This window comes from Equus caballus, chromosome 14 (genome assembly GCF_041296265.1).
Source record: "Equus caballus isolate H_3958 breed thoroughbred chromosome 14, TB-T2T, whole genome shotgun sequence".
Classification (NCBI taxonomy): Eukaryota; Metazoa; Chordata; class Mammalia; order Perissodactyla; family Equidae; genus Equus; species Equus caballus.
In genome coordinates, this window is record NC_091697.1 from 55,708,154 (window position 1) to 55,734,985 (window position 26,832).

The 26,832-nt window shown below is 46.5% G+C and overlaps 1 long non-coding RNA gene across 1 annotated transcript; it reads right to left on the reverse strand.

Annotated features, from left to right (window-relative positions):
• Positions 1 to 828: 828 nt before the first annotated feature.
• Positions 829 to 15,339, reverse strand: LOC138917290 (uncharacterized). Its single transcript, XR_011425065.1, has 4 exons — positions 14,655 to 15,339; positions 14,085 to 14,124; positions 2,142 to 2,198; positions 829 to 1,109 (listed from the first exon to the last, which is right to left on the reverse strand). It is a non-coding gene; the product is annotated as an uncharacterized lncRNA (long non-coding RNA).
• Between the last annotated feature and the right edge of the window lie 11,493 nt (positions 15,340 to 26,832).

The following is a 26,832-nucleotide window of genomic DNA, read 5'->3' on the forward strand; positions in this document are numbered from 1 at the left end:
GAGGAACATGGCTTCCTGAGGTAAATTAATTTGCGGAAGGAGTCAGAATAACCAATTACTTTACAATGAGCAACGCCTTATGGCAGTCATGCACAGGGTGGGGCTCAGGGAAAACAGCACATGGTATACTTTTCTTCAACTTAAGTCTTTTAAGAAAAAACTTTCTTAAGGCTCTTATTAAGGTATTCAAGCTTTGAACTCTGAACGGTTCTAAAATGCTCCCGTTCTTCCTCATCTTCTTTGACTATCTCTGGAGGAGATGCAAGTGTTAGGGCACCAGACAAAAGGAAACAGGCCTACCAGGATGGCTGAATATGGCTCCTTGCCTGGTACGACAGATAGTTCAGAGCAGACCACAGAAGCATCTGGCAGTGAGCAAGGGCAAGACTTCCAAAGAGCAGAAAGTCACTAATGAGGGAGACGCGTCTGAGAGAAAAACCATGTGTGTACGTGTATGTGTGTGTGAGTGTGTGTGTGTGTGAGTGTGTGTGTGTTGGAGGGGTAAAAATTCAAGTAGTACAGAAGGGAATAGGTGACCTAAGTTCCATAACTGTTAGAAAACCAGATATATATATATATATATGAATCTTCATATTTAATGTTCACCTTCCAATTAGGCCTTTTATGAAAAAAGTGGGAGAAAATGCTCCCAGAAGGTATTTAAATTATTAACTCTAAACAGTTTTCAAAAGCCACCCTGAATCCTCTTTATCTCATCTTCTTTGAATATTTTTGAAAAAGAAGCCATTTTTCAAATAAAACACAACTGAGATAATAGAAGAGATGAAAATTTTTAAAAACAGGACAATAAAAGCCTGGAACATAGTAGACAAATATTTATTGAATTATCTATTTGTGAAATAAAGCTATAATGCTCTTTTGCAATTTGATTTTTTCTCTCAACAGTATATTTGGGGCATCTTGCCACGTTGGTTTGCGGTAATCGGTAGCATTGTTGCTCATTGCTGCATTGTGTTACCTTGTAGAGATGCGCTGTAATGTGTTTGACCCGATTGATGGACATTTCAGCATTCCCACTTTGTTTTCTATCACAATCAAAGCTTCAATGGACATCTTTTTGTGTTATCTTTGCACATGAGTGAGTCCTTCTGTAAGATGAACAAGTGGAGGTGATAAGACTGGGTCAAGGGGCATATGTGGGGGTGGGGGAAGAGGGGAGTGGGCATTCAGGATAAAGCATCAATACTCCTTCAGCAACTCTAAGTGAGAAGCAGGAAAGGGTTAGGACTCCTCAGCCCTGTCCCTCATTCCAGGCACTCTTGGCCCCATTCCCAATAGGGCTTCACCAACAGTCTGTGTTTGGGTAACCCCAAGAGCAGGCCCTAAGACAAGTATTCAAGTGCAAGTAGTTTATTTGGTAGGTAGTCTCAGGAAATACAAGTAGGGGAATGGGAAAGTGAGACAGGTATAAAGGATGTTTCATCAAACCATTTCCCACTATGGGCAGTTGGGGCTCAATCCTGCTGGGAAAGACTGTAATATACAGCCCAGAGTTACCCCAACCATGGCACATAGGAGCTGGGGTCCTTATCCATTATGCTCATGTCCTGTTATTGGTTGAGAACCCAGACTAGGAGCATTAAGGATCTGGCTCTCCCAACTTGTCCTGGGTCGAGGTCACGTGCATCCCTGCAGCTGGCAGAGAGCTGCAGATGTCTGGAAGGATCAGGGTAGAGATGAGTGCTGAGAGGGTACAGGCAGGGTAATGACAGCATCTGCTTCATCATTTCTCGGGAAGTGTCACAATTCCCAAACAGAACTAAAGACTCCTACTCAGTGGAAGAAATCAGAAATCTACTGATGTTTGCCTAGACGGACACGTGCCCCTTTTAGGCTGTCAGCCTTTAAAAGGTAAGGTTCTTATTATATAGTTCCTGGAGAGAGGTTGAGCCCCTTTCCACGATGACAGCCCCAATGGAGAATGTTTATACCCTGCCTGCTGCATATGAGAGCAGGGAGTGGCGCAAAGATTCAGGGACAGTTAGTGATGATTCAAGGTGGTAGTAGCCAGGTTAAGAGTCCAGCAATATGGTGAGTCTCCAGAAAAGTAGTGACGACAGTGTCATAGTCAGACTGTTCCCAGTCTCGTACCCAGCCACCCTGCCTCCATTGGTTCCTACCTGTTTTCCAAACCCGCTTCTCTAGTCTGTCCATTAGTTCTTGAAGCTTCTCAACAGCTTTCAAATAAAACAACAGAGAGAAGGTTTATGTTGTTTGCAATTAAGACGCTTACCTACTAGACAGAATCATTTCTCCTCTCCCTACACCATCTTCTTACAGAAATATCCATGCAGACATATAGAGAACTCTAACATTTCATTATAATGTTAGACATCAAACTACTGGGCAATGATTCTGGACATCAAGAGGACCCTCCATCAGTGACAGCCTGGACAAAGCCCAGTGGCGGATTGCTGGGGCCACAGGTAGGAAAAAAAGATAATGGGGATTTCCAACTGCTCTCAGTGTGGTCCAACACTTTAATGATGTCACCTTTCCCAACTATTGAAAGAGAAGAGCCACCCCATCAGCAATACCAGCATAGGGACAGCTTTCTAGGAAAGAGACAATAGGTGTCCTACACAGGGACAAAAATCAGGCTTGTGTCAGACTTTTCCTCAATACTACTATACAGCAGAAGACAACGGAGCAAAATGGTCAACGTTTGAGGAAAGGAAGTTCACAGCCATTTGAGGAAGGGAAGTTGAGTCCCCAAGAGATACTGATGCACCTAGTGGTTCTAGTGGGAGAAGGGCAAGAAATCTCTAAAACTGAAAACATTAAAGAAGATATGACCTGAAAACTGCAAAAGCAGGGGCCAGCCTGGTGGTATAGTGGTTAAGTCCACATGTTCCACTTCAGTGGCCTGGAGTTCATGGATTCGGATCCCAGGCATGGACCTATACATTGCTTATCAAGCCATGCTGTGGCAGTGTCCCACATACAAAATAGAGGACGATTGTCACAGATGTTAGCTCAGTGACAATCTTCCTCAAGCAAAAAGAGGAAGGTTGGCAACAGATGTCAGCTCAGGGCCAATCTTCCTCACCAAAAAAAAAAAAAAAGAAAGAAAGAAAAGAAAAAAAACTGCAAAAATATTTTTAAAAATTAACCAAAAAACTGGAAAAGGAGAAAAATTACTACTGAGAATGAAACTTGTGTTCTGGAAAATCAAAATGAGGGAAGCATCACATACACCCAGAGGCAAAAAACCCAAAGAAATGCAAATTGTGTGTACATGATAAGATTCATAAAGGGTAGCTTCGGGAGATGATCTGGCATGCAAATAGCAAGGGATCCTTAAGGCAAAAGGCATTGAAAGAGAACAATAATAACTTCCAAGTTGCACAAAATATTCCAAACTAATCATATCCTGGTGAAGCTTCTCAAATTCGAGGTTAAAGAGAAAATCCCACACATTTCCAGGCACAGAGGAAGCTTCTTTAAAGTGAATCAGATTGGTATTAAACTTCTCATCTGCAACAGTGGAAAAGAGAAGACAATGAAAGAGGGATCCTAGACTTTGAAAGAAAAGGACCGCATTCCAAGAATCTTACATCCAGCCAACTTATCATCCACGCATAAAGACTATTTTTCTGGACATGCAAGGACTCAGCAAGTACGCTAGTGTTTTCTAGGGGAAAGTACTAAGAAAAGTACTCTAACTAGGTTAAATTTAAATCAGAAAATAAAGATTGCAAGCTAAGGTTAGATGAAGATACAAAAACCATTTGGGAACATGAGCATACCATTTATGGTTGAACTGAAAGCCAATGATGACAATGTGACTAGGGACATTGATATCAGTGTTAAATGTTAAGAAAGATGGGAAGGAGTAAAAGCTTTTGAAGGAGGTTTGCATACAGGAGTGCCAACAAAAGTTTCACTTGGGACATCTCTGATTAGAGGAACAGAGGTTTAAGATTCTTCGGAAAAATTAAGTTAATATTATTGGAATTAAAATCTTCTACCAAATGACTACACAAAAAGGGGAAAACAAAGCCAATAAAATAAGTGTATATCTATCTTCCTCTATGTGTGTGCATATGATTAATAGGATATACGGCAAAATATTAACAATAAATGGTAGGATTATGGGTGACATTTCTTCTTTTTTACATTTACGAAAATAATGGAATAAAATTCTACATATGGAGGCAGGACCCGTTGTGCACTCGTTTGATGCTAGGGGTCTGCTTGGTCTGCCGGTACGCCTTTGGGGAACAGCCCCTCTCCAGTTTTGTACTCTCACTGTCTGACCGACGTGGCTGGCGCAACTGATGCGGGCAATCAGATGGCTCTGTCCTGGCAGTCGGTCCAGGGATTGGTATACGATCCAAGTGGAGAGTCAGACTTTGGATAACAATCTAGCTCTTTTATCTGAAGTAGCATGAGGTCATCTTGTCTGTCCCAGGATGAAGCCACTTCCGTCTGAATAACTCAGCGAGGAGAGAGAAGGAAGGAGAGATGAACAGAGGGAGCTGGACAGACCAGAAGAGACAGACAACTGATGACCAGTTGGAGCCTCTCTCCCCTGCTGGTTTCTTCCCCAGACTCCCCAGCTGTCTATGTCAATACAGTTCTCTTTTTCACTTGAGCTAATTTGGGTTGGTTTCTGTCACTTTAACTAAAAGAATCCTCACTGAGGCAGTGTCCCAGCTCCCAAAAGTTCAGGATGCATTTACTCACATGGCCTGGCTGGGTTTACTTTCACCAAGAATGCTTTCCCTTGCCAGTATGACAGGATTTTAACCCAAGATAGATTTTTCTATGAAAGCAACTCCGTTTGCACTCTCCTTACGATAAAAAGAGAGCTTTGGGGGGCTCCTCCTCTTACCGTTATCAAGTAGTTTGTCTGGACAATTCCACTGCCCTCCTCAGGCCCTATATCCTCCTCTGTACCTCCTGAATGGAGACCCTCATTCATAGAAAATCTGGCCCACTCCCACTGTCCAGCCCCATCCCCTCTCACCTTCCCTCTGCTCACTAAACTCCAGACAAGAGGTTTTTTTCTTTCATGACCTTAAACATGTCAAACTTTTATCTGACTGCAGGGCCTTCACCCACGCTGTTCCCCTTGCCTGGAACTTTCTTTCTTCTGAGACCCTCTCCTTCCTTCCGCTGGCTGCCTCCTCATGTGTCAGCTTGAATATTACTTGCAATATTCCTTCTTCCTACTTTCTTGACAATCCAATCTAAGATCTGACATCAACTTTCGTTTTACTCTAGGACTTTTCTTTCATAGCATTTATCACAAAACATAATTATACAGTTGGCTGTATTTCCGTAGACATCTCTTTCTTTCCTAGACTACAAGCCCCATGAGGGCAGGCCAAGGGGCTGTTTTTATCTTTGGCTCTATCCTTCATATCTACAGCAGTGCCTGACCCCTGGCTGGCCCTCCCTAGATAGTTGTTGAGTGGACCAGGGCGTGTTCATGACCAGCCATTAATACATTGGACAGTTCCTGGAACACAGGCAGAAGGCGGCCAGCTTTCGGGAACAGGGCATCCCTTATAAAGCTTGCCAGTGAGACACCACACAGATTAATGGCCTTTGCATCGACTGCAGCACAACTTAATAAAAAAAGAATCAGGAAGGAGAGTTTCCAGGAAAGCTCTGAAGGGGAGAGCAAATGGACGTCATGGAGCTGGGGAAGGCTCCGTAACCCCATTAGTCTCTTGCAGACATCAGCCAGGACTCACCTGCATGCTCCGCTGCAGAGAGTATTTCAGGGCCACTGTTCAACTAGATTAACTGGGAAACTCCTGGCATGATCAAATTTATTTTCACAGCATGAGAATGGTACCCATCAATTTCAGACGATGTATTAGAAACACTTAAGCAGCAAAGTTGGAGGAACTGCCTGATGAAGGGGTTGGACTCAGATCAGAAGGGAGGAGAGTGTTTTTAATATTAGAGTCATGTTTTTCAATTTTACAAGCATTTTTGTATTATTTGGTATTATTTCTCACAGCACAGAGTAATACCAGCGCAAGGACTTTGGAGTCAGCAAGAACTGGGTTTGAATCCGGCCCTGTTACATACCAGCTGTGTGACTCAAAGCAAGCTACTCAACCTCTCTGGGCCTTGGGGGTTTTTTTCTTCTGAAAATGGAGGATAAGATAAGAACCTACTACATAGGGTTAGAGTGAATGGGTGGGTATTAAAATGTCATAATCAATGCAAAGCACCTAACACAGTGCCTGGCACCTAATAAGCACCCAATACTTGTCAGCCATTGTTGTCTTATTGTTATTACTGGTGTTGTAGATGTAGGGAAAGCATCTAGAATGGTGAACGTCTGGCATATAGCAAATATCGATTGACTATAGTGACTCTTTTGGGTCCAGCAAAGGTGATATCCAAATATTTAATAACCCTGGCATGAGCCAATCAGAGGGAGGCTAAGCATTAACCTTCTGGTGGATCTGTGGGAGATGAGGACTAGGGTACCCAGGACAGAGGTTGGGGAAGACAGGGAAGGCTGTGATGGTGGAGGTCCCTTTGGGGACCTGGGCAGTGGCTAGTTACCAACCAGTTCAGAAGTATTTCTACATTTAACCCCCAAGATGGCTACACCAGTGTAAACCAGCTCATCCCCAGCAAGGAGCCAGTACTGAGTTAAACCTATGGAGGAGCTAACCCCCAGGGCACTGCTGGTTCTCACCCAGTTAGAACATCACCTCTGAATGCTCACTCACACCACCAGGGTCACCGTCCAGCCTCTGCCTCCATTCTGGACCCTTCTTCAGTCACTTTCTACACAGGAACCATCAATTCCCTCCACTCCCAGCGACTTGCAGCCTCAAGAACACCTCCACTATCACACTTTGCATGGACTGGCCTCTCCCTGGAAACCCTTCCCAGTCCTCAAGGCTCACTCCATGTTCCCCTCTTCCTCCCCCGCACTATACCAGGCAGAGGTGGGAGCCAACCCCTCCCCCATCAGCAATATAGCAGCTCTCTCACTGCCCTTGGCTGTCGTCCCCCAACCCCAGCTGGAGACCCTCAGGGGTCCTGAATGCTCGCCGCACTTCTCACTCTCCACCAGGGCTGTCAGAGCCTCCAACGGTCAGAGGCCAGAGGACTGACTCCCACTCAGGAAATAGCCAGTCTCTATTTTGAGCAGAGGAACGTGTCACACCTCCCTGGGCCAGGACACCTCCTCCCTTGCCAAGAAACCACACTCCAACTGCGCTCAGCCAATGACCTTTAAGTGCTGGTCTGCAGAGGCCTCCAGGACATTTCAAGTTGCCTAAATCCTCTGAGCCTCCAGAAAGTAAATCTTATTTTCTCTTTCTTCCCACCAGCGAGCTATATATAGCCCCATGCACAATAGCTAACCTTGGAGGTTAGAACATTTGGACAGGCTTGGCCTATTGTCTCAACAGCTGCCCACCTGCAGCCGGAGGCGGGCAGCCGCCCAACTGGGAGCTGCCTGCAGGGAGGGGTCCTCAAAGAGAGAAAGGAAACAAGTCCAGCCTGCTCAGGCCCCACAGGTCATGGCTCTGACACTTATTTGCTGTGCAATTTTGCATAGGTGACTTGAGGCCTCTGAGCCTCACTTTTCTAAACTGTCAAAATATTATAAATTTGTTGGGAGGGCCAAAAGGATTACTGTATACATTTGTCAAGAATTTGACTCGAGGCTGGGGTCATGGTGGTTGCTAAATAAAAACTTGCTGTTAATTTTATTATCCAGTGACTTTTGGAGACTGCTGGGTGTTTGGGAAATTGAGAAAAACGTCTTTTCTCTTTCTGTCTCTCACAAACACAGCACACTCACAGACACACACTGAAAAAAAGCTACTTGCTCTTCATCTTCCTTAATGTTCAACTCTTATCACTGATGTCTTATCACTAAGCTCGTTCCTAACATTTGTGGGGTAAAAAGCAGAGTCATAGGGAGGCCCATATACTGTAGGCCTATATACTAAACAGCTTATTGAGGTATAATTGACACACAAGAAGCTGCACACGGTAGGTTTTGACATATGTGTACACCCGTGAAACCATTACCATAAGCAGATAGTGAACACAATACTCCCAAAAGATCCCTTTAAAATTCCACCCTCTTATAACCTCCCACCTGACCCCCACCATCCCGAGGCAACCACTGTTCGGCTTTCTCTCAAAACGGATTAATTTGCATTTTTTAGAGTTTTATATACATGGAACCATATATACAGACACACACAGATATATACATATAATTATTTTGAGATTCATCCATGTTGATGCAAGTACCAAGATTTTATTCCATTCTATTGCTGAATAGTATTCCATTGCATGGATATGACATGGAGTGTTTATCCATTGTCCTGTTTATAAATATTTGAGTTGTTTTCTATTTGGGGATATTATGAATGAAGGTGCTAGGAATATTTGTGTACAAGATTTTGTTTCAATACATGGTTTCTTTTCTCTTGAGTAAATAGCTAGTAGTGGAATGCTTGGATCAGATGATACGTGTATGTTTAGTGCTTTTTTTTTTTTGCTGAGGAAGATTTGTCCTGAGCTAACATCCGTGTCAATCTTCCCCTATTTTGTATGTGGTTTGCTGCCACAGCATGACCAGTAGTGTAGGTCTGCGTCTGGGAACCAAACCCAGGCCACTAAAGCAGAGCACACTGCATTTAACCACTAGGCCACGGGCTGGCCCCTTTTGTCTAGTTTTTTAAGAAATTGCCAAACTCTTCCTTCCAGAGTGATTTTATCATTTTACATTCACCTCCGCGCCCCCCCCCACCCCCACCCCACCAGCAGTGTATGAGAGTTCCAGTTCCTCCACATGCTTACCAACATTTGGAATGGTCAGTCTTTTCATTCTAGCCATTCTAATAAATGTGTGGTGGTATCACCTTGTGGTTTTAATTTGAATTTCTCTAAAAACAAATGATACTGAGAATTTTTTATCATGTGCTTATTTGCCATCCATATATCTTCTTTGGAAAAAATGTCTGTTAAGACCTTCGGCCCATTAAAAAAATGAGCCGTTTGCTTTCATCCTCTTGAGTTTTGAGAGTTCTTTTATATTTCGTGTACAAGCCTTTTATAAGGTATACGACTTGCAAAGATTTTTCTCTCAGTCTGTGGCTTATCTTTGCATTTTCTTAACAGCATCTTTCAAAGAGCAGAGTTTTAAATCTTATCTTTTTATTTTTATTTATTTATTTTTTTCTACTTTATCTCCCCAAACTCCCCCCTGTACACAGTTGTATATCTTAGTTGCACGTCTTTCTAGTTGTGGGATGTGGGACGCCGCCTCAACATGGCCTGACGAGCAGTGCCATGTCCGCGCCCAGGATCCGAACCCTGGGCCGCCGCAGCAGAGCTGGTGAACTTAACCACTCGGCCACGGAGCCAGACCCTAGAGTTTTAAATCTTGATGAAATTCAATTGATCAGTTTTTTTTTTCTTTTATGAATCATACTTTTTGATCTCATATTTAAGAAATCTTTGCCTAGCTCAAGGTCAAAAATATTTTCTCCTAGAAATTTTATGGTTTTTAGGTTTTACATTTAGGTCTATGATCCATCAATAGGTTTTGTTTTGTTTTTTTTTTGCCACTCCATTTTGTATGTGGGGGGAGGATGTATGGCCCAAACTTCATTTTTTTGCATATGGATAAGCAATTCTTTCAGCCCTATTTGTGGAAAAGACTACACCTTTCCCACTGAATTGCCTGTGCAGATTTACTAAGAAAATCAGTTGTCTATTTTTGGAGTCTCTACTCTGTTCCATTGATCTATTTGTCCATCTTTATGTCAATATCACACTATCTTGATTACTGTAGTCTTAAAATCGGGTAGTGTTAGCCCTCCAATTTTATTCTTCTTTTTCAAAGTTGTTTTGACTAATCTAGGTCCCTTAATTTTTATATGAATTTTAAAATCAGCTTGTCAATAGTTAACAAAAAAGTTGGCTGGAGTTTTTACCAGAGTGTATTGCATCTACAGAACAATTTGGAGAGAACTGGCGACTTAACAATATTGAGTCTTCTGACCCAGGAACAAAGTATGTTTCTCCATTTATTTAGGTTTTCTTTAATTTGTCCCAGCAAGGTTTTGTAGTTTTCAATCTATGGATCTTGCATATATTTTGTTCTATTCATCCCTAAGTATCCAATAACTTTTGGTGCTATTGTAAATGGTATTTTTAAAAATTTTATTTCAGTTGTTTCTTACTATAAATGGAAACACAATTGATTATTGTATGCTGATCTTGTATCCTGTAACCTTGCCAAAATCACTTATTAGTTCTAGTAGCTTTTTGTAGATTCCATCTGTTTTTTATAGAGATGATTATGTCATTGATCGATATGAACACTTTTACTTCTTTCTCTCTAAATTGGATAACTTTTTTTGACTTATTACACTGACTAGAACCTTCAGTATAATGTTAAATAAAAGTGATCAGAGTGGACATCCTGTCTGGTTCTTGAACTTAGGGAGGGAAAGCCACTCAGTCTTTCACTTTTAAGTATGATATTAGATGTAGGCCTTTTGTTCGATGCCCGTTATCAGAGTGAGGAAGCCCTCTACTGTTCCTAGGTTGCTGAGAGTTTTTTCTAAAATCAGGAATGGATGTTGGATTGTTAAATGCCTTTTCTGCATCTATTGGTATGGTGAGATATATATACAGTTTGTTAATATACTGAATTATGTTGACTGATTTTCAAATGTTAAGCTGACCTTGCATATCTGGGATAAATCCCCTTTAGTCATGAGGTGTTACCCTTTTTAAAGATTGTTGGATTCTATGTGCTAAAATTTTGTTTAGAATTTTTGCATCTATCTTCATGGGGGCTATTGGTCTGTTGTTTTCTTGTAATGAGTTTTTCTGGTATGGTATTAGAGTAATGCTAGCCTCATAAAATGAATTGGCTTCTCCTTGGGTGTGGTCTGTTCTTGGGAGGTTATCCTGAGAAAAAGGCCCAGAAAGACCCTGGAAGATCCTCAGGGCTGTTCTGGCAGGTGATTTGAGTGTTCTAGTTACCAGGAGGCTGATATAGAAGAGTTCTGGGTATGCATTTTCCCTTGGTTCCTCAACGATTCCTCATTGCATTGTGGAGAGCATTGTAGGCAGGGCTCTTTAAATCAGTTAGCATAGGGCTGGGCCCATTTTGCCCAGGACTCAGGCACACCACTTCCCTGAAGCCTTCTGGAGTCCTGGCTAGCTATCATCTGCAATCTCTGCCCTCTATGAATCTAACCCCTCTCCCTGCTAGAAACCTTCCTGTGTGAATCATCCTGGCGAAAACCCTCCCCAGTGACTTTTCAACTTCTCTTTGCTACCACCTCCTTCCCAACAGCATTTAGACATGCACGAGGCTCTCTTCTGAAAGACCAACAACAAAACAAAAGCTCTCCCCAGTCCTGAACCCTAACCACCCTTGCTCCCTCTCTCCTTTCACAGCCCAACTTCCAGAAAGAGCTGAACGCCGTCATTCTGTCCCTATGTCCCATTCACTCCCCAACAAACAGGAATCTGACCCTCATCCTCACCACTCCTGCCAAGGTCACCAAAAAACTCCTTGCTGCCAGTCACTCAGGAGCCCTTCTCTGCTTGACTGTTCACGGCTGTTGGCATTGTTGTCTGTATCCCCATCTTGATTCCTCTTCTGTTGATGTCTCTAACAGCCTGGCCCTCCTCCTGCCTTTCTGGCTTTTGCTTCTTCCACAGACTCCTACATATTGGTGCTCCCCTGAGATTTATTCTCTCTTCTCATTCCTCAGACTGATCACCAAATTCCAGATGCTTACCCCATCGGCACAAGCAGCCACGTATATTTGCTCTGATGGTGCACTGGGTGACTCCAGAGAGCACCATTCACATTGTGGTCACTCTGAAGGGCAATGCCCAGATGTGAGTTATGCAGAACCTGGCCGTATGTGGTCGCCCTGCTTGTACCTACTCCAAACATACCTTGACACCCTACAGAGCAATAGTCTATTACATCTCTTGATATAAGGCTTTTGAAAGCTGAATCGCCCCTTACTCATCTCTGAAGGGCCTGGCACACAGTAGATGATCTTTAAGGGTTTGTTGAACGGATGAACTCACGACCCAATCCCAGCCAGTGTAGATTTTTCCATTGAGAAGGGCCGCCATGCCATCAGTGTGCAGTCGTACTTCCTTTGGATGACGTGTCCTTTTGGACTGGAGGAAGGGGACTGTTTGCTAACCCTCTCCTCAGCAGACATTACCATTCTTTGAGCCTGTGCATCCTACTCTGCCTCTCTGAACCTCAGTTTGCTCATCTAGAAAATAACAGGGTCTACTTGCAGACTGTGGTGAGGTTACCAAAGGAAAGGTATGGAAAGCTCCCCTGTGTTCTGTCCCCTCCCCTCACCCCAGGACACTCAGAACAAAACCTCTGGCTAAAGAATACCCCGGGAAAAAATTGTTTTACTGATCATGAAAGGACATCTAAAGAGGAAAGGGAGCCAAAAACTCGGAGGTATAAGCTGCCTGACCTCTGCTAGCCCTGAATTTCAAATCCACTCCTGTTGTTAGTGTCATTTACTCACTCATCCATTCATTTAATAAATATTGAGTTTTTGCTACTGCCCAGTGCTGTGGCAGGCACTGTGGAGACAAGGATCACTTGTAAGACAGATACGGTCCTTGTCCTCATGACACTGTGCTTTACCACACTTGGAAATGTCTGGGTTTACTTAGGTGTGTACTTGCTAATGGAGGAAAAACAAGCTGATGTGACAAAGAGTAAGAGAGCGAAGGTGTGGAGAGGAGAGAGGTGGCCCTTTAGATAGAGTGTTCAAGTAAGGCCCCTCTGAGGAGGTGGCATGTGAGTTGAGTGTTAAAGAATGAGATTGGAGGGTGGGGAGATCTCTGCGAAAGACCTAGAAAGGGCATACTTGAGGTGAAGGCAACGTGGTTGCAACAAAACCAGGAAAGAAGACAGGGGCACCAGGTACCATCAGAAAGACAGGCAGGCACCAGATCATCCTGGGAACAGGGTCTGGGTTGGCTTCTAAGAATGAGAGGTGGTCTTTCAGAGTGCTGAGCAGGAATCCATGTAATCTGCTTTGGGGTTTACAAAGATGAGGGATTTCCTACTGTCCCAGGCATTTGCCCACCAGGGGGAGCACCTGGAACGCATCCACTGAGTCCTTCCCTCTCTGGGGCCTGTCTCATTCCTAAACCCAGGCTCCAGGCTCGAAAGCCAGGGCTCAGCTCAGGGTCAGGGAATGGATTGGAGGGGAATGACTGTTGGCAATTACTTTGGCAACTGCTTACTGAGACTGCTGCGTACCTGGCCTGCGTGAGGCCCATGATTACAGCATAACGTCCCAGGCCTTCATCAGGTATATACCATTAATATAGGCCCATTTGTGGATGGCAACTTGGCAATCACAATTTTAAATGTGTATGCTACTCAGCCCAGCAATTCTGCTTCTGGGAATTTAGCCTCAAGAAATACTTGTCTGTGTTCACAAAGAGGCTTGTGCCAAGATGTTCATTGGAGCACTATTTTGTAAACTAGTGAACAAACCAGAAACAACTTCAATGTCCAGTCCTACCAGGGGAATGGTAAGATAAACCATGGTTCACGTCTTTGTGGGGAGCTATTATAAATAGTGAGAGCTCTCCAGACGCTGTCGTGAGAACACATCCCAGACACACCGCGAAGGTTCCCCAAAGCTGGTCTAGAGCAGTCCCATCAGATCAAACAAAACACAGCCATGACCCAAATAAGGCTCTCTATTTTTATTTACCTTTATACGTAAATTTATAGAAAGAGGACTAGAAAGAGGCACAGCGAACTTTTAAGAAAATAGCTGTTAGCGCTGGGGAGGGGTCTGGACTGGTAGCTAGGATTAGGTCAATGGTGGCTTTCATTACCTGCACTGGTTTTAACTTTTCATGTGGTTTTTGTTTCATACAAAACGTATACAAAAAAACCAATTAATGAAAAGTTTGAGCTTGATGTCACACAGCTAGGAAGCAAGGGAGCTGGGCTTCAACCCAGGTTGAGAAAGCACAGCTTCTAGTATAAAGCTGTTCCACTCTCCCCAGTCACTCGCTCAACAAACCTTTATTGAAGGTCTTCCGTGGACCGGGCGGTGCTGGGCACTGGGAAACAGCAAAGAACAAAATGCAAGATCACCGTCTAGTGGAGTTTACCAGTTGTTTGAAATATTTAAAAGCAAGACAGGCAGACAGACGGATGCTACAGGTGACTCCTCCTCTTTCTTGAGAGTTTAAACTTTGGTTTCCTGCCTGAATAATTGTGCCTGTCTATTCATCTGCAAAATGGAGCAACATTACCCACGTCACGGAGTTGCTCTGGCCATTAAATGAAGTGAATGTTTAATCCAGAGCTTGGCACTGTGGCGTGTGCTCCATAAACGGGGACATTCTCATCATCCTTGAGGTCTCAGTCCCCCTGTTAGCAATTGTGTGGGTAAGGTCTCCATCCAGTTCCTGAATTCTCCACAAGGAAAGCGTAGACGAGGCGGTAGGGTGGGGAAGGAAGAAATGACTAGCCCTACCTCACCCTTGACAGGGAGCTTCTCGTGAGCCATGAGGCTCTAAGGCATTCGGCCTGCGGGTCCTATCCTGGGCCCGGTGCCTGATAATCAATCATTCATTAGTTCACTCACCTCCCCGTACAAAAACCATTCGCTGATCAGGAGCCTTGTGTCCCCAGGGCCCAGCACAGAGATGAAACGAGCTGACCTCAGCCCTCGGCAAGCTCACAGGCTGCTCCTGGACCATTTTGTGGAGCGTCCTGGTCTACCAGGGTCTGCTCCGGGACACTCTGAAAAGCTTCTAGGAGGAGAGGATTTCTCGGCGGCCCTGACCTGCTCAGCCGGGCCCTCGGCCTTCCCCTCGCGTCGAGGATCCCCCTCCCTTTCCGTGGTTCCGGGTGCAGGAATCAGGCCAGGGAAGGACAAGCTCTGGGGACACCGAGCAGGGCGCGGGCGGGACCCGGTGACGCAGACCGCTCGGAGGCGTGGACTGGAGGCAGCCCGCCCCGCCACGTCACTCCACTGGAGTGTTTAGAGGCTACGATCGCAGACCGCTTCACGGGTCGGCTGTAGCTCAAGCGGTTACTTCGCAACTTCAGAATGCTTCTGGACAACCCCTTCCAGGGTTCGAGACCCGCGGGCGCCCTCTGACCCTTTTGTGCCAGACTGCTCGGAATTCTGTATAATTCTTTCTCTTTGAGGATATTAACATCTGTTCACCATGGCTCCTAATTTTGCCTAACTGCTTAGTTAATCGTTTGATAACATAAGTTGGGGTAGCTTTGATGATCTTGCGAGTGTATGAAGAGGCTCACGCCTGGGCCCGGAGTCCGCCTGGTCCTATACCAAGACTCACTGACCAGTCTCTGCTGCGAGGTGGGATACGTGACGGCAGAAAAAAACAAAAAACAAAGCTCGCAGCCGGAGACTCACGGTCAAGGTCAGAGCCCGGGACCCGCAGGCTGCGGTGTGGAGCATGGATTTCATCCCAAGTACACCAAGAGAGCCTCTGGAACTTTAATAACAATCGCTCCATGTACTGTTATTTTATCCTTAGATTATTTTCTCCGCGTGGACCGCGGTCTACAGCGTCTGCTCGATCAACCACAGCGGGGAGACCTCCCCCTCCTTACCCTGCAGCTGCCCCGAGGTTTTCTTTGGGACCTCTAACGCCCCCGGTTCCTTGTTCGGGACGGTGCCTGCACTGTTTTACTCTGGTGGAACCTTCCTCCGCACGCCTCCCTCCCAATCCAACGGAGCTCTCCCCTCTTACCCTCCTACTACCCCTGACTGGTTTCCTTTAGAGCGCGTGAGCAATTTCCAGACACTTTCCGTGATCTTGTTTAAAGTGGGGCTCCCCTCTAGACTCGGAGCCGCACGGGCGCAGGGACCTCGGACCGGCGCTGCGGCCGCGGCACCTCGCACGGCGCCCGGTACATCGAGCCCGGGCTGACCGGGTTCACGCGCAAAGGAGTACACAAGCACTGTTCCTCCGAAATTCCCATACGTGGAGGTGCAGGCTCAGGACTGGCAGGTCTCCGGGGCTTTAGATACACGTGTTGCCGAAGTTCCCTATTGAAAAGTCGGGTTGATGTGGGGAAGGGGCCTTGGTTCTCAGCGGGGGAAATGGTGCGGCCCTAGGGAGGCCGCGACTGCGCGCCCGGAGACCGGGGGATGAGGGCCGGCGGCAGTGGGATGAGGGCCAGAGGCAGGGGGCATGAGGGACAGAGGGGAGGCCATCCTGGGGGCGCTCTCGGCCTACTTCCCCGACTCCTCCTTTCGGCCCTCGGAGCCCCTGGGGGACCTCGGATCAGCTGTCCGGCCTCGCTGTCCGTCCCTCCTGGCTCTGGTGATGTCCCTCGATCACGCCGCCGCGTTGTCTCCTGGTTCCATCTCTCTGCCCGGGCGCTGCCCCCACCGCCTCGCTGCACGCGGCTCAGCCCTCAGGCCTCGGCTCTGCCCCAGCGGCCCTGCGAACGCTGAGCGCGCCTCCCCTTCTGCCTGCTCCCGAGCCAGAGAAAGTCCCCGGGACTGCGCGCCCTTCGGGTGCTCCTCGAGCCGGCGGGTGCTGAGAAGGCCCTCGGAGCTCGTGCACCCCCTCTGCTCCCCACTCGATCGACTGCAGGCTCCTGAAAGGGGGCTGGGAGCGGCGAGCCGCCCGTGGGCAAGCACCTCCATTTGGGGGAAAATGGTCCTGGCGCGGAAACAGGAGCTCCACCCCCACCAGGGACCTTGAACCTTACAAGGGAGAGGAACTGAGCTAGTGAGGGAAACTGCTGAGCTACACCCAGCTTGAAAGCTGAGATATTAACAGCGATGAGGGGGGATTAAATATGACAATTTGGTCAATCCTCATGTTCTAATTTTCCATAAAGAACACATTATATACTTATTGTAAAACAAAACAAACGACAAACCCTTCCTGCTTTGGTTAGGAGGACACCTCCCACCAGGCATCACTTGAGGATCTTCTTAAAACTTAAGATTCCCAGCCTCGTCAGTGGAATCAGAATCATCGGGTGGTGCCCGGGAATCTGCATTTTAAAGAACTCTAGGGTGACTGTTGCATCTTTCCTCTCCTCAAACCTCCTCCCCAACTGATGGCCCTGCCTTATGTTTCATAAAATGGGTTCATGTAGTCACAGAATTTCCTGGCCTGCCCACCACCAAAGTCAAACCTTGCCTGCTGTGGTCCTCGACTCTCCGCTTGCCTTCTGTCCATTTCTAGTGGAGAAGCTGTCCGGGAGAGGGCATCACAGGTGACCCCCTCCCCCGACTCGGGACCTGGATCCCAGCCCCTAACCTCCTTCTGCCTCTCCAGCCTCTCCTTCTCTATTGAATTATTCCCTTTAGCCTGCAAACTTGCCTTAATGTGGTGCATCTAGGGGAAGTGGATATGGTCTCCCCCTTCAAAACAAAACACGCACAAACAAAAACACCTCCCCCTAACCCATCTCCCGGCCTGACAGCATCCCAGATTTTTGCCCCTTCATGACAAAGCATCTCTGTCTCCATTTATTAGCCTTCCATTCTCTTCTCAACCCACTCCAAATGAGCTGCTCTTCTACCAGTCACTAGCCTGTATCAAGGTGAACTCAGGCCAAATCCAAGGGTCCATTCTCTTTCCTTAACTCATTCCACCCCAGCAACTTTAGCGACACTTTCTCCTCTAAGCCTCCGGCCACCACCCTCTCCTCCTTGCCCTCCACCTCGCTTGCCAGTCTTTCCCAGTCTCCTTTGCTGGCTCCTCCTCTGTCAGGCCTCCAAGGAGCGGAGGGCCCACAGTTCCACAGTCTTTTCTGTGACTATCCTACCCCTGCTCTCTCCCTCTGTGACCTCATTCAGGCCCCAGGCATTAGACTGTCTGTAGGGTGATGATTTTCAAATGTATATCTCAAGCCAGGTCTTTTCTGACCTTTAGATTCAAACATTCAATTGCCTACCTGAAATGTCTCAAACATTTCAGACTTGAATTAACCAAACCTCTTGATCCCTTCCCACCCAAACCTGTTCCTCCTTAGTCTTTCCCGTCAGGAAATGGCAGCACCGTGCCCTCTGTTGCTTAAGTCAGAAATTTGGATGTGATCTTTCATTTTTCTTTTTTCCTCACTCCCTCAAATTCAATCCATGAATGAATCCTTTTGGTTCTACTTCTAAAATGCATCCTTAATTCAATCACTTCTCATCATTACCACTGCAACCTGGCTCGAATAAATCCTCACTCCATCGCCTTTCACCTAGACTACTTGACAGCCTCCAGATGGGCTCCCTGCTGTCTTTTAGCACCCTCCAGCTCATTCTTTGTACAGCAGAGTGATCTTCCCTTTCAGTTTTCTATTACGAAAAAAGCAAGGAAACGCTTAAAACTCCCAGGGTCACATTAGAAGGATACAGAAGCTGGCTGGTCCAGATGGGCATGCAGAGATGACCTGGGCCCACTCGAATCCCTGAATCTGAATCTCAGAGGATGGTTGGAGACACACCCCATCTTTAATGCTAGAGCCTCGGGTGGGAAACAACTGGATGCTGAAAAATGCATATATTTGGCAGAAGATGAAGTAGAGACAGCACTTTTCTTGCTTAAGTGCAGCTCTAAGGGGCTGCCTTCATTGGCTGTTGGTGTGTAGCCCTTGAGGTTTCCTTTGTTTCAGACCTGAAACAGCATCAGGGCAACACAGATTCTCTTCTCTGTGAGGAGCTTGTCCCTTACCTATCAAGAGCCTCCTGGGGGCCAGCCTGGTGGCGCAGCGGTTAAGTTCCCACGTTCCACTTCACGGCGGCCCAGGGTTCGCCGGTTGGGATCCCGGGTGCAGATATGGCACTGCTTGGCATGCCATGCTGTGGTAGGTGTCCCACATATAAAAGTAGAGGAAGATGGGCACAATGTTAGCTCAGGGCCAGTCTTCCTCAGCAAAAAGAGGAGGACTGGCAGCAGATGTTAGCTCAGAGCTAATCTTCCTAAAGAAAAAAAAAAAGAGCCTCCTGGGTGGGGCTGCACCCTGCTGAAAGGAATGGCCAGTCTTGCTGGTGTCCTGGTTTTTAAGGACCAGGGCCTTTCATCCAGGGCCAGGCAGAACAGCTGGGCTTTGAATAGCCTCCTGTGACCTCCCCAGAGCCCCGGTGTGGGAGCTGGAGGGCTGGGCCTGTTCTCTCAGAAAGGGGAAGGGCCCAATTATTACGCCCCCGGTGGCCGCCCCCAGTGGCCCAGGGCCCTTGTTCTCTCCTGCTTCTTCCACTCTCCTCTGTAACTGAACCCCCGCTCTTCAGCAGCCGGGGGGACTCCAGCTCAAAGAGGCACAACCATTTTTGGCTCTGTGTTTATTTTAGAAGGAGATCATTCAGAACTGTCCCAAAGACTCCTGTCTAGAAGCCAGTAGTCCTGGGGATGAAGGAATGTGTCCTTGAAAAGGATGCCTGGTGACCTTGTGGGGATGGAGATCCTGCCACCTGACCTCGGGGGCGGGCATGGGGTTGGTGGGATGGCATATCTTCAGGGTAGGGAAGGAAGAGGACCCTGCCAATCCTGAGAGCTGAATCAGTGAGTTCAAGCTGTCCCTTCCATCTTTCTCTTGCTTTTTTATCCTCATTGTGTCCCCAGTGACAAGCACTGCGCTTGCATGGAGTAGGGCCCAATGAAGAGATGGTGAGTAAATGAATAAGGTATAAATGACTCACAGGGCAGTTGTCCCATGAACAGGACACTCAGAGTCCGAAAGCTCTTCTTTCTTTAACACTCCTGGGGCTTGTGTGGATGGGTGGGGTGGAGGCACACAGAGTCAGTGTGGGCTAAGCTAACAGACACTGACTAGCAGACACTGGTGAATTCTTCACATCACAAACAGCAACCTGCTTTGGGTTCTTTAACCGAGTGCCTCCACCCACAGTTTTGCAGGAACACAGGTAATTGGTAAAGCAGCCTTGCCCCCTACATTCACCCCCACCTGGCATGTGAGGATTTCTTTGAGCCTCAGTTTATTCATCTACAAAATTGGGGGTTTACAGATAATATTACCTACCTCATAGGTGAGAAAATATTAATTGTAAAGAGACCATTAACCATACACATTAATTAACCTTACATACAGTTAAAAACAAGAAAATAGGCCCCAAATGGAGTCACTTATACTAAGCCCCATGTCACCAAACAGACTTAATTACAGTTTTGGCCTTTCCTGGAAATGCAATCTTGAACAGTCAATCAGGAGTCACCAGGTCAGCACTAGTGAGGTCGTCTGCCTGATAGACCCCTGCCATCCCCTAAAGGAAAGGGACCTTGCCACAACTAACCCACTTTTTCTTGTCTAACTTCCTTGTTCCCGCTCCCTTCTGCCTATAAGTCTTTCATTTGGTACAGCTCCTTAGAGCTCTTTCTATCTGCTAGATTGGATGCTGCCTGATTCACAAATCATTGAATAAAGCCAATAAGATCTTAAAATTCACTCAGTTGAATTTTGTTTTTTTTAAAGTTTGCATGTTAGCTAACATACCATTAACTAACACAAGAAATGGTACTACCGCTTCTCCTCCCAGCCCCCGTTCCCAGCACCGTGCCATTCAATACATATTTATTGAAAGAATCAATGAATGAATGTTCAGAATGCTAATCCCACTCCCTCTTTTCAGAGGCCAGGGAGATCCCACTGCTTTCCAGAAATGGGTGTTTAAGCTCCAGAAACTCATGCATTAAATTGAGAAAAAACCCCAACGAACTCTGCATTGCATCTCCCTGGCAGCTGTTGGTGAACCAATAAATAGACATCTGGAGAGAGGGCTGAGCCACATCTCATTAAAATCACAAAGTCAATGGCTTCCCTTCAAAAATGTTCTTTTCCTATTTGCATAATGATACCAAAGTTGCTGCCCTTGACCTTGTCAGGAAGCTGAGAATCCAGGCTGGGCTCCAGATGTGGCTGGCAGGACCCTCCTCTGCTTCCTGCTCAACCTGACCTGGCTTCTGGGGAAACAAAGCTTTGCCTTTGGAATGCAAAGCAGAGACTGAGAGAGCCAGACCCCTTTTTCTGCTGGCTCTGTCCCAGCAGATGTGGCCCATTTCTGTAACAGGGGTCTTTAACCTGTACCCTGCATCAGAATCACCAGAGAGCCTTGTTAAAACTGCAGGCTCCACCATGAGTTTCTCATCCAATAGGTTGGAGCTGGGCCCGCCTCCCCTGCCCCCAAATTTTCGTTTTTCACAAGTTCCCAGGTGACGCTGCTGGTCCCAGGACTATACTTTGAGAAACATTGGTCTAGCTAGGGCAGTTCTTCCAAATCTGCTGGGACACTTACCACTCAAAGCATGGCCCCTGGACCAGCAGCATCCATGTCACCTGAAAACTTGTTTGAAATACAAACTCTGAGGCTCCATCTCAGACCTATTGAATCAGAATCTTCATTTTAACAAGTCTGAGAAGCACTGAGCTGAGCTGTGTGGGGGTGGTGTTCACTATGCTAATTCCTGGGCTTCACCCTGGCCCAACTGAAACACAATCTCCCAGGGTAGAGCCTAGGGATCTGCATGTGTAACAAGGTCTCTAGGGGGTTCTTACACATGGCTGTGTGGGAGAACTACTGCTCCGCGCGTCAAAATCACCCAAGGAGGTTTTGAAACTACTGAGGCCCCAATTCCCTTATGACCAATTAAAATCAGAGTCTCTGGCACTGAAGTCCAGATTTCAGAATTTTAAGAAACCCCATTGAGGATTCTAACATCCTCAGTACTGCTAACACACAGCAGCAGTACTGAGCACCACTGACTGCTCTGCAGGTCGTTGCTGAATGCATGCCTTCCCCTTGGCTACTAAGAATCCCGGCTCCATCACTTATTTAACGATGCCTCCTTGCATAAATTATACAACCTCTCTGGGTCTCAGTTCCCCTCGCTGTAAACTGGAACAATGATAAGATAACAAATGAGAATGTGAGTGTAAACTACCTAGCGTGAGGTTTTGTACAACAAGGCCTTCAGGGAGAAGGGGCCTTTTCTCCTCCTGAGAAGAAGATTATGATGATTGGCACTAGAGGGTGGGGCTGGAGGAGCTCCACAGCCCTTTGTGATCCACTCTCAGCAGCCAGCCCTTGGCTGCTATAGGACAGAAATGTGAAGACTTAAGTGTGTTAAAATGCAAAGGAGGCACTTGTTCCCTGAAGGCCCTGTGAAAGCTCACAGGTTCAGCTGATGGGCATCACAGTTTGTCAGTCAAATGTAGTCCCACTGTGCGTGTGGATGCCTTTAGGGTGACAGCTAGACCACCAGGGAGGATGCCCAGGAACGCACGTGGAAGAGAGGTGCAGCCAATCCAAGGCAGCCCCACACCCCCAGCTCTCAGCAGGTCTTTTGCGGGTGTGGGACAGTTCTAGGGTGGGGAGTCTCCCCGCTTCCTGAAGGAAGGGCCTTTACCTGCACAGCAGGGCCTTGCAGGGCCTGGTCCTGAATCCCAGTCCCAGACATCCCATCTTGGCCCAGAACACAAGCTTTCCACGGAGCGAGGGCGATTCAGAGGCCTCTGCAGATGCTGAGGGAAGGAAACTAAATTCACAAGAATATTCCCAAATATGATTTTCCTAATGTTGAAAATATAGTTGGAAATATGATAAAAGGGCTTTTCTTCTTAATCATTCACCAGTTTAAATGCCTCTATTAGTTGTCTCCAGCTGTGTAACAAGTTACCACAAACTTGGTGGCTTAAAACACCACCAATTATTTCGGAGTTCTGTGAGTGAGAATTCTGGGTGGACTTGACTGGGTTCTCTGTTCAGGGTCTCATGGCGTCTGTGAGCCCTTACCCGGAAGCTCTGGAGAAGAAAGCATTTCCAGCTCATATGGGTGGGTAGGTGGGAGAATCCAGTTGCTTGTGGTTGAGGTCCGAGGGTCCCCTTTCCTTGCTGGCTGTGGGGCGCCGGGGCTGGGGTCTAGCTCTCTGCTCCTAGAGGAGCCTGCATTCCTTCTCACCCAGCCCCCTCCATTTTCCTGCCTTATTTTTACTTTAAAACTTATTAATAATTTATTTTGGTGCAATAAGGAAGATTACACATTATGTATGCTCACATTCTCCTCAAAAGCATCTGGAAGCGTCTGCTCCAATAATCTGACAAGGTTGTACTAGTTGGTAGAATTATAGGGAATCTTTACTTTTTCTTCCTGCTTCTCTGTATGCTCTAAAACTTTTGCAAGGAGAAAGTGTTAATTTTATAAAAAGAAAAAAGTTATCTTCAAAAGCAAAGAAATCTGATTCCATGAGATGTTAAAAGATACTAAATTAACACCAATTTAAGTGGTGTGGAACAGGTGCAAGCACAGATATGTAGATCAAAGGCACAGAAAATGTGACCTCAAAATACAAGCTGATGTGCTAAAAGAAAGCGCATCTCCGAGAAGGCAGAACAAAGTCACGGGGAAGGAAGTGACTGGAGACTTCCTGGGCGGGGGGGGCGGGGGGGGATAAAAATTCGGAGGTGAAATTGTTCATTAAGGTCCTGAATTCCCATCTTAGAGTATATTGGATTCAAATTGGACTTTAAAGTTCTCAAGAAAATGATAGACACATTAGGAAATGAAACTAAATTCACAAATAATGATTTTTCTAAAACTAAAAACATGGTTAGAAAGAAGACCAAAGGGCTTCTATTTTTAATCATTCACTGGTATAAATTTCATGATCTCTTAAAAGGTATAAGCTATTGATAAATACCTTCAAAGATTCACTTTATTTATAGGATATTTCTCCTGGTTGAATTCTCTCAAGTATGTAAACTATAAACCACAAATAAAGGTGTTTCCATGTTACTCAAGCGCCCTGGGGTCCCCACGAGGGTGGATTCTCCCAAGTTGAAAACGTCTTAGCTTCTAAGCAAAGGTCTTCCCACCCTCCTGACATCTGCAGGGGTCTCCCCAGTGTCCTTGCTGAGGCAGACGGCACACAAGCTTCGTGGGAAGGCCTTTCCACACCATGCCTGATCCCGACTTTTCTGTCTCCTCTCTTGCTGTCAGGCTGCCCCTGGGCCACTGAGGGACGGCCTCAGCGCCCTCCTGCAGGCCCAGCAAATGGGTTGCAGTTCAATGGCTTACTCATTTTCTATTTATTGATGACCTACTGCATGTCTAAGCTAGATGCTTTTGGGGCAGAGGACTTGCCTGCTCACTCAAGAAGCGTGCAGTGCTGCAGAGTTCAGGCTGAGTGGCTGTACCTGGAGTAGGGCTCAGGAGGCGTGGTCCTCAGAACTGTGTGTTGTAGCTACCTGTGCATTTTCCTCAGAGGAGGGTCCCCAGCTTTCATCAGGAGTCCTCGGCTGGAGGAAGATTAGGAGTCCCTCCTCTAGGCTGGAAGTTAGTAGGATCTGAATAAAGGTGTTTCCCCTCAGAGTAGGGCAGGGATTTGAGGCTGCATCCTGGCAGTTCAGAGTGTTTGTCCTTCCTTCTCAGGCTTGTTCTGAGGTGTCGCCCCTGCACGACTGAAGAGCTGAGGACACAGGGGGCTTACACGCTGGCCCGGATTTCGATCCCCACCACCAGGGGACTTAGCCTTCTCCTCCCCCAGGGCTGTTTCCCTCACTCTCCACTTCCACTTCCAGAAGCCCTACTGAGAGCTGTCATCAGGGAAAGGTCCCTGTGTGCAGATGGCTTCCTTGAACTTGAATTATTTAAGGGCTTTGCCAAGAAGCCATAGGGACTCACTGGCCTCACTGACGGGAGAGAGTGGTTTTCCATCTGTTCACTCAAAACCTCATTTCTGCCTAAATGAGCATATTTAATCAGAAGTCTTTCCCTTCTGTCTCTGCTGCTCACAAATCTCAGACCTTCTTCCTTCTAACGGAAGTGGAGGAAGAGGATCTTAGAAATGGGGAAAAGCTCTCTAAGCACAAAACCTCCTCCCCAAAGGAGTTAGAGGGTCCAGTCACCTGCTCAAGATGAAGTGACCCGTTCTGCAATGTGATTAAGCCGCTGTTGTCTGTTCTTTGGACTTAGATGCTCTCCTTGACCTGGAGCCTGCTGACCCATGGAGTCTTCTTAGCCAAAGCGGACTAAAGTAGAGCTGGGAACCCGGCTGCCCTGGGGATGGTGATGCCCACAGGCCACCCTCTGCTTTTCTGGGAGAAACCTGAGGAGCATTCTGGATGCAGGCTTCCTCCAACCCACATGCATGAGAACCCCCAGAAGGATACCGAAGTCTCTGGAAAGCCCCCTCTTCCTTTTCAGAGAGCAACAGGGGCCTGAGCTCACCTTGTTGAATGAAGGAGCCATTTGTTCTCTGGAAACCAGGCTCTGGGGTAACACCTTTGGAACACTTCCTGTGTGCCAGGCCCTGTGCTAGGTGCTGGGACACAGGGGTGGGACAGAATCCCTATCTTGGAGCAGCACACACCCTAGCAGGTATAGCCAAAAAGGAAGTGGGAAATTACTCCAAATAAGTTATTAGGGCTGTGATAATGGATGCACAGGGGATGGCGTGAGGGGCTTCTGATCCAGGCATGAAGGATGAGACTGAACAAGTAGATTATTTCCAGCTTTTCATTTACCTACAGGGTTCTCAATCCCTAAAAATGGCATCCAGTCAAGCACTCAAACCAGAAAATGTATCGTTTTCACCCCTCATTCCCTCTCCCTCCAGATGCAGTCCTCTTGCCTCCATTGAGAATGCTCTTGCCAAGGTTACTGATGACATTCACCTGGCCGCATCTAATGGGCACACCAATAATTTAACAGAGTTGATGCTCCCTCTTCTCGAAAGGCTCTCCTCTCTTGGCTTCTAGATTCCACACATAACTTCTCAGGCCCTTTTGCAGATTTCTCTTCCTTTGCCAGGCTTCTAAACGCTGGAGCAAGCCAGGGCTCTGTCCCAGGCACTCTTCTTTATCTATCCTCTCTCCCTAGATGATCTCGCCCAGTGGCTACTTTTGAATAACACCTATTTTTGATGACTCCCAGATACCCCATCTCAGGCCTGATCTCTCCCCTGAGGTCTAGGCTTGGATATCTAGAAGGCTTCTTGACATCCCACTTAGATGTTAAACAACTTCCTTCACTTAAAATACTCAAAGTAGAACTCTTAGTTTTCCTCTACCAGCAGCTCCTCCCCCATTCTTCTGCATTTTAGAAAAAAATGGCACCACCTTTTAGCCAGCTGTTCAAGGTGAAACATAGGCATCATCCTTGAATTTTCCCTTCCTCTCACACCACTCCTCCAGCCTATCTTCAAGTCCTGTCTGTTCTTCCTCCAAAATACATCACAGATCCCTCCCTGTCCTTTCATGTCTAATGCTACCGCCTTCATCCATCATCTCTTGCCTGGATGACGGTAACAGCCTCTTAACTGGATTCTCAGCTTTCCCTCTTACCCTCACCCTAACTTATCCTCCACACTGAAGGCAAAGCAATCTTTCAAAAACATGTTGTAAAATTAAGAGAACACTTCCATTTACAATGGCATCCAAAAAAAAAAAAATACTTAGGAGTTAACCAAGGTTCTATGAAAGACGTGTACACTGAAAAGTGCAAAAGATTGTTAAAGAAATTAAAGATGATACAAATAAATGGAAAGACATCCTGTGTTCATGGATTAGAAGACTTAATATTGTTAAGATGTCAATAATAGACAAAGTGATCTACAAAGCCAATGTACTCCCTGTCAAAATCCCAATGATGTTTCTTGCAGAAATAAAAAAATCCATCTTAAAATTCATATGGAATCTCATGGGACCCTGAAAAGCTAAAGTAATCCTGAAAAAGAAGAACAAAGTTGGATGACTTACACTTCTTGATTTCAAAACTACAGTAATCAAAAAAGTATGGTGCTGGCACAAAGACTGACATACA